The following is a 12,309-nucleotide window of genomic DNA, read 5'->3' as shown; positions in this document are numbered from 1 at the left end:
TTTTGACGAGAAAATAAATTAGAAAAAAGGGCCTGTTTTGTTGAGGTTAAGCAGTAACATGAAAAAAAAATGTGGTCAGGAGAGCAGGTATTATTGAACTGAATTTATGTGAATGAAAAATAATTCATGTATGATCGTATCATAAAGTAATAATAACACTTGTGTTATTACACACAATTATGTCCTAACATGCAAACACAATGAGCTCTGCAGTGAACACTGCCTAAAGTCCATTACTCACTATCATACTTACACCTTTTTATTATTTATTTATTTATTTATTTATTTGCTGTCAGTTTAAAGGGCCAGTGTGTATGATTTAATGCAAAAACACGATTTTTAAGGAGCCTAATTTAGAGCTTTAGTTAAATTATTGACACTGGTGAACACCTTTAATGTCATTTAATAATAAATAATAATCTTATTTGCTTTTATGTTCAGCACTTTGTGTTACATTTTGTGCATGAATTGTGATAGATAGATAGATAGATAGATAGATAGATAGATAGATAGATAGATAGATAGATAGATAGATAGATAGATAGATAGATAGATAGATAGATAATTATTATTATTATTATTATTATTATTATTATTATTATTATTATTATTATTATTATTATTATTATTATTATTATTATCTTCCGGCTAATCAGAAATAAATATTTTCTATGAGTAAAGTATTGTTGTTTCCAGGATCTTTTGTGACTAAAGCCTTTCTTGATGCCGAGCCACCATAGACACTGAGGGAAGGTGAGATAATGAGGTCACAAACACTGCATCCTTTTTCTCTCCAGTTGTCCTTTTTCTGCCTCTCACTCAGTTACTTCACCACTCCTCACTCCCTTTTTCTTTCTCTAGTTCTTCTCCTCAAGGTCCTCGCCTGCTCTCCAGAGCGCAAACTGTACTAAAGAGAAAGTGAGGCGCTGGTATTACTATTCCTCCATTCCCTGCAAATCCCTGCGAGTGTGTGTGAGACCCCTCGCTGCCGCTTGTTTACTGATGAGTACAGTTGCCGGCGCTGAGTTTAATTAGCCGGCTGATGTTTATTCATGACATCCTGGCAGCAGAGTGAGGCAGACGTGCCCAACTTCATTAAGGCCGGCCGTCCGAGACACCGGTCCTCCACCACCACCGCAGACACATTCATGCATTATTAACAGCAACACTTCTGATACAGTGTGGGGCTCTACTGTGTGTGGGTACATACTGTACTGTACGTGTGTGTATGTGTGGAAATGGGGGTTATCTGGGTCCAACTGGGGTCCCCTGATTGGTTCTTCTGTGCATGTTTTTCTGCACCACCTCTTCACACAGCCCTTTTCATCATTTGCCCATCATAATGGAGGAAGACGGGGGACAGCGCTCACTTCCCTCACCAGCCCTCAATGTGGATTCTCACTCTGTGTGTGTGTGTGTGTGTGTGTGTGTGTGTGTGTTTAGTGTGTGAGTTTCTGGGTGTATTTTTTTTTTTCTGTATGTGTTGTTTGGGACCCCTGAGACGCCTTCTCTTCACTCCAAGGACCTAATTACAATATCTTTTCTAAAGTACACATACAGTGTGCGTACACACACACACACACACACACACACACACACACACACACACACACACACACACGCACACACACACACACACACGCGCGCGCGCACACACGCGCGCGCACACACACACACGCACACATTAGCAGCTCTGCCTTATCAGTAGTGACTTGGCTTTCTGTCTTCCCTGCAGGATAGCAGGGCTTTAATTAATGATGTCTCTGCTTGTTCTCTTCACACTGTTGGTCTTCACTACATAATGACTGCAGTGCAAAGGATCTTTTAAGATGATGACATTTCTGCTAGATTTTCTGGGAAAATAAAAGTCAATCCAGGTCATCTTGACTCCTGTGTGTCCAGTGGACTCACCTGGCTGGATTTAGACCTGTCCTTTCCTTAAAGTGACACAGATCTCATGTTTTCATTGTTGTCCAGAGCTAGATTTACACCTGTGTGTGACTCATGTTGTTCACCTTTCACACAGCTGGGCAGATTCTTTGCTTCCTGGCTCCACTGGAAAACCCCTAAAGCCCACTGATAGCCACAACCAATGTGTGTGTGCGTACGTGTGTGTGCATCTGCGCAAAACCGTTGAGATTTGAGGGATAAAAGTTCCTTCCTTCAGACATTTTGCGAGTGAATTGGCATTTATTTTAGCCAGAGAGACTGACTGATAAGGCCATGGATTTCATTTTCAGGCAGCTCTGAAATGATTTGTGTCATTGTGTTGAAAAACCTGAGCTGGCTGTCAATCTGGCCTGTAAATGCCAAAGGGCTGTTCTCTGGGCCACAGTCGGTGAAAGCTATCTCTGAGCCCGCCTGCAGGTAACAGGGATCAGTGTAGAGGAGGGTACAGCAGACCACAGACCTGCAGGCACGTCTCTGTTACACTACAAAGACTGTTTCACACCCTCTCTAAATGAAGACAGGGGAATTCTAGCCTGCACCGCCCCGGTGAGAATAACGCTGTTGTCCTGGGAGGCATGCTGGATATTGAAGAAGTGACAGCCGACGAGCTGGATGTGAAGGTGTGGGACAGGAGGCCACATTGTGTTTGACGGTATCATGCTTCATAAGGTATTATGTCAGATAATGGGGACGAGCGAGAGGCACTTTATCTAAACTCACTGACACTGAGCATGATGTATGCTTGTTCACACAATATCCCTTACACCGTCTACATTGAAAAAAGAAAAAAAAAAGGAGGAATTGATGTTATTATTGGCACCAACCCAAGTGTTAAACCAGCGAAGGCTGTTTTAAAAGTTGCATCATTACAGTCATGCATCACTGTCCAAATTAAGGCTCATTTAATTAAAAACAATGGAAAATTTGTCAGCCAATCTGCGGTTTGTCTGCTGTCAGGTGTCCTGCGGCGTTATAAAACAACCCCTTGTCATTCAGACTCTCAGTGTTCATTCCAGTCAGTTGCCTGTTTCCTTTCAGAACTCATTATCAAGCAAATACTCAATTTGTGCTCGCTGATAACATTATCAGTGATGATCAAATACCCCAGTGACACTCTGCTCTCAAGCTTTTCTTCCAGCAACAACTGCTATTTACTCACTTGAATGCATACTTGCATCAGATTGAGGATGAAGTGACGGCGGTGTTGCCATATGTCAATGGATAAGCACCCCGCTCAGTGATTATCAGAAAGAAAATCAGCAGTAAGAGTAGTATTCATTTTTCTCATATATTAGCGTGCCACGTAAATCACTCATTCTTCTCATGTGTGTCACGATATGAATTGAATGACTCGGTTTGCCATCAACCACAAACACATGCAGACGTATTCTGAAGTATGATTGCCGGTTTATTTCTGCTTTTCAGTTTGTTGTGTTGTGGAAACATCTTTGTCTGGCCAAGAGAACAACGGCTGTTTGAGAAATTCTCTCCTGCCAAAAAGCTGGTTAGTATGAGTTTTAACTTCCAAGTCGAAGCGACAGCACATGTTCGTTTCCACTGAAGCAGCAGCTGCAGCCTTCTGGACTACACTGACATGAAACATGTCTGTCATAAGCAAGCCGTGAGATCATCCATGGATAACTCTGAAGGCTAAAAACTGAGATATAAACAGAGCAGAAAATTTAACTAAAGCTAGTCCATTGCCTGTAGAACTGAAGCAAATATGAGGAACACAGCACAATGCTGAAGTGGAGGTTTCCTCTGTGTCACGTTCAGAACGAGCTGCTCTCTGTTCCTGCTGAAATACCTGCCGTCTCTTTTCAGGAGGACTGGTGTGATACACTCACACGCACACACACTCACGCACACACGAGGACACATTCCTCACGCCTGCTCTTTACAACCAGCAGGATTCAGGGTTTCTGTCCTTCGGTGGGGACACAAAAGCGGAGCTGTAGTTCATTTCAACCAAGCAATCAGTTCACACACCTTCAGAGCAAACAAAAGCCACCGCTGCCATTCACGCCAAAACACACACACACACACACACACACACACACACACACACACACACACACACACACACACACACACACACACGCGCGCATGCCACTCGCACCAGGTGCACTTTGAAGCTTCCTGTGATTCAACGTTTCGCCTGTGTGCTAATACGACAACAATAAATGACATCGCATGTCAAACAGCTAATAAACACCAGGAGAAAATGCAGAATGAGAGAAAATCTGATCACAGTTTGAGTAGCTTTGTAATTTATAACTACTTTGATAATTTGTCCGAGCAAAAGCTGCATTTTCAAGGACAGCTTGACTGTTTGGCCTGTTTTCTATCAGGTTAACTGCTTCAGGCTGGATTAGTGTGTCAGTGGCCGGCTGTAACCGCCCCCAGGTGAGCAGTAAAGAGAAGTGTGAACTGATACCTTTAAAACAAGACTAACTGAATTAGCTGGATAAAGCTAAGTTTACCCAAAGCTTTTCAGCACCTCCTGTAATGTGGACCACAACTATCTGAAATGACACACACGCATGAAAAGCCGCGTTTGAGCCTCAAACTCCAGGATTTAACAGGAAACCGACTTGTTTATCGGGCGTCGCTGGTTCCCGCACATCCTCGGAAACACGGGGGCTTCGACCTGGTGTCTGAGTGTGTTTTGGAAAGTTGGGTAATTAGTTTCTTCGAGTGGTTCCCAGCCTCTATCAACTGACCTCAGTCTCGCAGGCAGCGCAGGGGCAGCCTTCCCTCCGCTAATTAGAGGGAAGATTCAAGCAACGGAGCTGGAGGTTGAGGTTAAGCTCGTCGTACTTATGATAAGCCTGGTAATTGAGGGATGTCGGTCACAGCCTTGATTTGTCATAAAAAGCCACTTGAGCAACTGATCTCTGCCACTTTCACGCTCAGTCCACATGCTGGATCGTGCATGCTGTTGCGGCTGCTCAACAGAGAAAACTCCCAAAAGGGACAGCTCATACGTCTATATTAGATATCTAAGTATCCGCACTGAGGCACTGCCGTCTTCTCTGTCAGTCAAATAGAAATGTTTTGAGCTTTGGGGGGCTCTGACAAAGATTTTGTGATCATTTTTCCCAAAGCTCACAGAGGATGTCAGCCCCCCCGCTGAAAACCAAAACCCAACACCACCGCCTGCGAGTGCGGGGCCGGCGGGAGCTCTGCTATTCTGCCCCCCGCTTTTAAACAAACACCAAGGGGAGTCTACGCATGCACACTTTACTTTTAATCCTACGGGCGCTCCCAAAAGTAATCAGATTAACTTCTAAAACCGCCTTGAAGAGAAAATGAAAAAATATTGGGTGTCCTCTGCCCTGTTTGGCACTGGGAAAGGTTGGAGAGGAACTTTAAAGAAGTATATAATGTGACTTAGGCTTGAAAATGTTTATAGAAGCTGTGCCCCAAAATATCTGGAACTTGATACCTCCCTATACGTTATGGCGCATTTAATTAAATCATGGCAGTCTGTACTGCATCTCTTTCTATCCCTGTCATACACACACACACACACACACACACACACCCTCATGCCTGCTTTCTCTCTCTGTCTCTCTCTCTCGGGGGTCGATGGGGAAACATGACACACATGCTGGGAAAGTTTGGGAGGTTTGGCGCTGACGCGTCCAAACACAGGATCAGATGTGTGTCGAACACAAAACCCCACATGGATCCATTTCAGACATCCAGTGTGTGAGCCACTGATGTGTCAGTGCGCGATCATGTGACACACACAGGCTAAAGATGTAGAGCAAAAGCCGCGAAGGCAGTCCGATGGTTGTAATCATTGTTTGTTTGTTTCTCACAGATTAAAGGCACACACTGCAGTCACACAGGTTACTGCTCATTTTCCCGCATGTCTAAACATCTTTTTTTTAATTTTCCACTCCAGGACATGATTCCTTCTTCATATCTGCTTCTTTTTTTCAACAGGCAAGGCTGGTTTGTTTGCATAGCACCTTTCAACAAGAGGGCAATTCAAAGACATAAAGAGGCATTAAAGATAAGCCGTCTGTCTGCTGTCCTGGATAATGAAGGTTCTTTAAATAAAAGGCATAAATCTTGACTGAGAGGCTGTAAAAGCACCATAGTTGTGAAAGATTATTTCTTGGCAGAGACTCACATTTCTTTCAATAGCTGTCAAGTAACTGAACGGTGCTGCGTGGTTGAAGATCCTTTGAGCAAAGGCAGCAATACTACACTGTCAAAATACTCCATTACAAATAAAGCACATGTTAGTATTATTAGCAAAACGTACTTATCAAAAGTGAGCATGCAATGCAGAAAATGATATAACAGTCTTATACAATTCTATGTTATATGTTACTGTTGCGGTTGGTTGAAGGGGAGCAAATATTTAGCTATTTTACATATTGTTGGGCCGTGTATTCTGTAACAGTGCGTCATGTTTTATAAGCTCATTATGTGTTTCTATGTAAATCTTTATTTGCAAAGTAGCTTCTGTCAAAGATACTGTGGTTTTAAAGCGTGATAATCCCCTCTAAATCGCAGTGCAGCAGAAATATAAACTGGCATGAAATGGAAAAGCACCTCTAATCTGTACTTAGTGTACTGTACTCGAGTAAGTGTAGTCACTAAAAACAAAAATCATGATAAAACATTGTTGGTTTTTTTCTACACTTGAATGAGTGGCAGTAAATGAGCTCAGATATTTATATAACGATGTCGACTGTAAACAGACGCCAGTCGGGGAAAAAAATAAAAGTTACTGTAAGCACTGCAGTGGGACAACGTTTCAACAATTGGCACAAAGTGACAAAGAACAACAGTGGTATTATCCTTTAATGTCTGGGATTTCTTGTGGAGCACAGACATCCCAAACAATCATTTTGTGGCCAGATTAATTCCGTGTTGATATTTTCTCAGGGAGGAACGATTAAAACACATTATCTCGGTGACAAGTAACCGTAGTGCCTCTCGTTAGACTGACATCGGACCACACCAGAGTGAAAATGTGATGCACCCGTGATGGAATTTCACTATGGAAAAATAATGGGGCATATCTGATAATGACTGTTTCTCCCAAAACAACTGAAGAATTAATTTTTTAAAGCCTGCATAATAACTGTTGAACCAAAACACGGAATGATGTGAAATTACAGCAATATTTACATTCACTCTGTAACCAAGATGTTCTGTGTATTTTTCTCCCTGTTACGTATAAATCATGGCAACTGTTTATTTAGCCTCTTATAAATTAGAGCAAATGCTGCTTTTTATCTTGTGTTTGTTGATCCAGACACTGGCAATGATAAAGGCTGGAATTTCCAAATAAAATGAGAGCTAATTGAGGGAATTTGAGGGATTGAGATGATAGATGAAGCGCTCAACTCCGTGTTTTGGGTTCGACGTTCTTCTTAGATCCAATTATGGCTTTATATAACTGTCATTTACCATTTCAGGCTCAATTAATCCTTTAAAAGAAGTAAGTCGTTTGTCTGTCATTATTTGTTGCCACAATATGTTTAATTGCTGTACGAAAGATAAACAAATGTCTTTACATATTATGAAACTGTAATTCATCTTCATGCAGACACAGAAAGTCTGTGCTCTTTTTCCTTCGACATGCAAACGAGTCCTCTTTCTAAAAGGCTGCTAAGTGGTGTGTCTTCACCACACATTTCTTATTTTCAAAAAAAAATTCATGTAATGTGAAAGAGCGGGACTACGTGACACAAATAAAACTTGCAACATGGGCTCAAAACACCACCAGCAATGACATTTCTGACTGTTTCTGCAAGATCCATACGAAGAAACATGAATGTGCTGAAATCCGCCAACAAACAGAAAAGATCTAAAAGGTCTAAACACCTTTCACAAAATAACCCTTTCACGTTTCATATCATTTCAGCAACAAATGCAGCCGCAGGTCGCTCAGAGCACAGAGGGTGAGAGAAACATGCAGAGAGCCAACAAAGAGAAGAGCTAGACTGAGATGAAGCTGGTGTCGGGGAGGATATATGAAGTGTGTGGGGAGTTTAAGGTCAACACGTCTGGGTGTGTGGATATGGTCAATCTGTACTGGGGAACGTTGTGGGAAGAGGGAAGAGAAAGGAGGATGAGGCGCCCACTGCAGAGATTATATCAGGCTAATTTAATTCCTTTATTGCAGCCAATTAGCTGCAGCACTTTAGCCCCCTGTGAGCTCTCCAGCCCTCTTCGCTCGGTCTCTAATGACCCCAACTAAACTCTGGATCTCAGCTGCTCCCAAAGAAGGCCATGTTTCACAGCCGCTGTATTTTTAATAAGCGCTTTGCCTCACATGCACACACCCTGAGTCAAGGATGTGAAAAAAGAATAAGGAGAATATCGAGATAAGGAGGAAAAAAATGCTGGGAAAAGAAAAGATGAGGTGGACAGAGGAAGGGAGAGAGATCAGCCTGCAGCTTGTTAAATCCCAGGCCTGACTTGAGGAGACTTGGTTAATTGAGATCAAGTCACACAGAATATTCATCAGTCCTGCAGGGTTATCAAAGGCAGATTAAATATGCAGCACGGACTGATTTCCAGAGGACAGATTCCATTTGAGGTCAGGCAGCCTTTACGCACTTGTCTGACCGTTTTTCATATCAGTCAAGCTGTTTATTTATTTCTCCTTTCTCTATTTCATAATTTAACACTCTGATGTTTTCTCATATTTGGTCAAATTATGCAGTTCCCAGTGCGGACAGAGTCTACGGTGCACGTTCTGACAGCGGGGTATAAAACGCAGGCAGATTGTCTGACCGACGCAATTAAAGAGCTGTGAGAACCGCCTTTCCTCAGCAGGGATCCCTCATGAAGCTATTAGGAGTGGAGCAAAGGTTAATGTTAAGCAACGGATTTACAGTAGACTGCAAAGTAAACACATGACTCCATATCTGCACAGCTGCTTCTACGAGTCACCTCTCAGCGCAGTATTTGAAGTATGAGAACAACCACACAGATGTGACGCACTGGATGCATACAAATGGTTTTTTATTCAAAACAAATATTTGCTGCAATTAGACTGAAAAACTATGGAAGTCCTCATTAAATTTGAGTAATCACAAACATTTGTTTTTATTGTCAACTTTTCTCATTCTCGTTCATTTCTCTGTGTGGGTGGCACTCAGCAAAGTAACTTTCCTCAATGAATTTAAAAATATGCTCTAATAGCTGCAGTCTTTGTAGAAATCCTTTTCACAGTTACTGCACTGCTGCTGGTTTTCTGCGAACATGTTTAGGAAGTCCTGCAGCACTGAAGAAGGACACTCAGGCCACGCATGTTTACACTAAAGCAGATGCATTTGTGAAGGCTTCATTTTAGGCCTTGGATACATGTAAAGCTGGTATTTCCTATCCACAAAATGAATAGATTTGAAAATGTTGAGCTTTTCTGGGAAAAACATACATATATTATTATGTGTTGTCAGATGTCTGACTCCATGTCTGATTGTATGCGATCACTATTGTTAACTCTGAACTTGCTGATATTTGATTAAATCATTATATTCTCTGAAAATTTCTGTCCTACCTGCAAACTTTTAGACACAAACTGAAAATATAAATGTGACTGCAAAGCCTTGGCTTCACTGATACCGTCATATATATATAGCACATTTGTGTGCAAAACTCTGCAGCTGCCTCCAGCGGCAGGGCAGCCCGCTCCATGCCGAGCTAAACGGCCCATATTTTCACTCTCTGTCTTCATGTGGGGGCTAATAAGGCCTTTCCTTTTTCAAGAGTCTAACTAGCCACACAGAGGCACAACAACAAAGAAAGGCCTAATGGCCTCCAATTTCCCGCATTAGTGCCCATTTAATGGCTGACCTGCCCTCTCGTTAGACAGCGCAGCATGGGAGCACTTCTCAGCCTTCATGCATGTGCACGCACACATGCGCACACACACACACACACACACACACACACACACACACACACACACACACACACACACACACACACACACACACACACACACACACACACACACGCTCAGAGTCCTTCAGCCCTCCACAGCCACACTGCTTTGGGCCCCTGCTACACTTCCACCCCACGCTGAGACTCGCATAAAAGGCCAGTTTGTAAAAGGGCTGGCCTGTGATCAGTGGTGCATCCATTTGCTGAGTAATCAAGGGTCTTTTGTCTGAATGGTGTGTGTAGAGCAGTGTGTGTGTGAGAAGGTGCGTGTGCGTGAAAGCGTGTGCACCTGCGTGAGAGAGATTCTCTCTGCCCATCTGTCTTTATTTGTGCGCCCATCACTCTTAAGAGTGTGTGTGTCTTAGTGTGAGTGTTTGCGTGAGTAATTCCAAGATAAAGTGGCGCTGCCTGGAAAAGATCTCCGATTCATGTCTATGGGAAAACACCAGCTGACATACAGTGCAGGAATAAAGGGAGCCCGGCAAGAGCCACGGAGGGGCTGACGAGAGTGCGTTGTGTGTATGTCAGCTATGCCATAAAAATGCCATGGATGGAGGATGACATTGGCAGCTCCTATTCAGGGCTATAGCAGTGAAAAGCCCTTTAGGGTGAAAAAAGATTCCTTAGGCCTGTCAGGTCCCCATAGCTCCCCGCTGAACAATACCCACTAAGAGCAGCTGTCTTAATAGCGTGAGGGACTGACAGCTTTAGGAGCGATGCAGCATCCATGCAAACTTTGGTAGAGTCCAAACAATGCTCGGCTGTGTGACAACATAATACAGTCTAACAGGATAGCGCCCTGTTTGCCAGATAGCTTAGACAGTGAATGCATCCTGTACATTTCTATTACACATACATCTTCAAGGAACCTGAGCTGACAGAGTTGGCAGACCCATATCACCTCCACGTTCAGGAACCTCATGTGTGAACGGATGCAGTGGCACGATAGCAAAAGATGCTTCCTGAGCGTGTTGATGATTGGAACTAACTGGATTTACAGTTTCCTTTGCAGGAAAAATCTCCGCTTTCACTTATAGGAGAGCAGTTGGGTTTTTATTGAAGGGCTATGAGTGGGAACGGTGCGTAACTGCATTGACTGATGGATCAATGTCTCCTTTTCAAAGTGAAGGCGGCTTACTGAAACGAGTGGCTGACGTTTCTTTCTGCCATCAGGGTCTGATCTGATAATCACAGTGTGAACTATCCGGGACTCGTCCTCATCAAGTATTCACTGTAAATCAATTGCGCAAGTGTTCGCAACCGCAGCACAGCTCTGCGCCATCAACCTGGCTTTCAAAGCCAAGTATAATAAGATTTCTCCACGGTCTTCGCTCTCTGTTGTTTTACATCCAGCCATTACCTAACCTTGTCTCCTCTGCCTAGACCCTCGCACATCCTCAAAACACCGCTCGGGCTTTCACGGAGAGGACGCGCATCGGAAACATGCGAGACTGATCTCCAAATCTTCCCCAAACAAGGACTCTCCCTGCTCATGTCAAACATCACCTCCAGTCTATTTACTCTGTGAGTTTGGTTTCTATGGGACTAGCAGATCCATCGTGTTTAGGGTTCACATAACTCCTGGCAGGTCGTCTTGTGCGTTGCTGGCCCCGAGGCTGACAGGGATGGGCCCGTGCTGTCAGTGCTAGACAATGAGATGGAACATACACTGAGCTAACTCACGCTCCTCCATAACCGTGATTCATACTAATCCCACAGCCTCTGCAATTAAAGCAGTCACTGCGCTCCAACAACGTTAACTAAAGGTTTTTCACTGTAACAGAACGCAGTCGGCCAACGCTGATTGGCGGCTGCAAGCTGAGAAAATAAACAGCGTTTGAAGATTAGATGAGTTAATTTGGCCCTTCAGGCAGGAAAAGGCAGAGTGTTTCCTCCTTTGTGATTCTGAGAGGGAAAGACACTGGACATCTTCATCAACCTTCATGATTGTTCATCTGTTTCTTTCTTGCATTTCTTTTCATTTCTTACCTCCAGCATGTGAAGAAGAGCCCTGTGGGAGAAGGCGCTCCCCACCTTATGTTGGAAAGTTTTCCTGCAATGAACAGACTGTGCCTTAAGGACAAGCAGATGATTCTTGGATTAGGGATGAGAGAGGAATTCTCTCTTGGATTTATTTCTGCTGGTAAATGTTTCTGGCTTCCACTCCACCGCGTCTGCCGATCTGGACGCGTTCTTCTCACAGAAGTTACAGATGCAGGTATTTTTCTGGAAATCTCTCCCTTTCGGCTTCACCTGTTGTTCAGACTGAACGGTCCGCATGTATTAAATCACATGATCTTTCTCTGCAGATGGAGCTGCGCACGTGTTGTAGAAATCTGGATATCTAAATATCCATTTTTGTTTCAGAGCACTTAAACGAAAACCTATTGGAGTAAATCAATATGTGTTGTCAGTTATAGTGTAATCATGGTCATT

General features: G+C 43.3%; 1 protein-coding gene across 1 annotated transcript in view; it reads right to left on the bottom strand.

Moving 5' to 3' along the window:
- The window catches only part of ntn1a (netrin 1a), a 58,263-nt gene that overhangs the window by 25,522 nt on the left and 20,432 nt on the right, over positions 1-12,309 (bottom strand). The window lies entirely within an intron of this gene.

The sequence above is a fragment of the Chaetodon trifascialis genome, chromosome 2, assembly GCF_039877785.1.
Source record: "Chaetodon trifascialis isolate fChaTrf1 chromosome 2, fChaTrf1.hap1, whole genome shotgun sequence".
Lineage (NCBI taxonomy): Eukaryota > Metazoa > Chordata > Actinopteri > Chaetodontiformes > Chaetodontidae > Chaetodon > Chaetodon trifascialis.
This window is presented reverse-complemented; position numbering and strand designations above follow the sequence as displayed.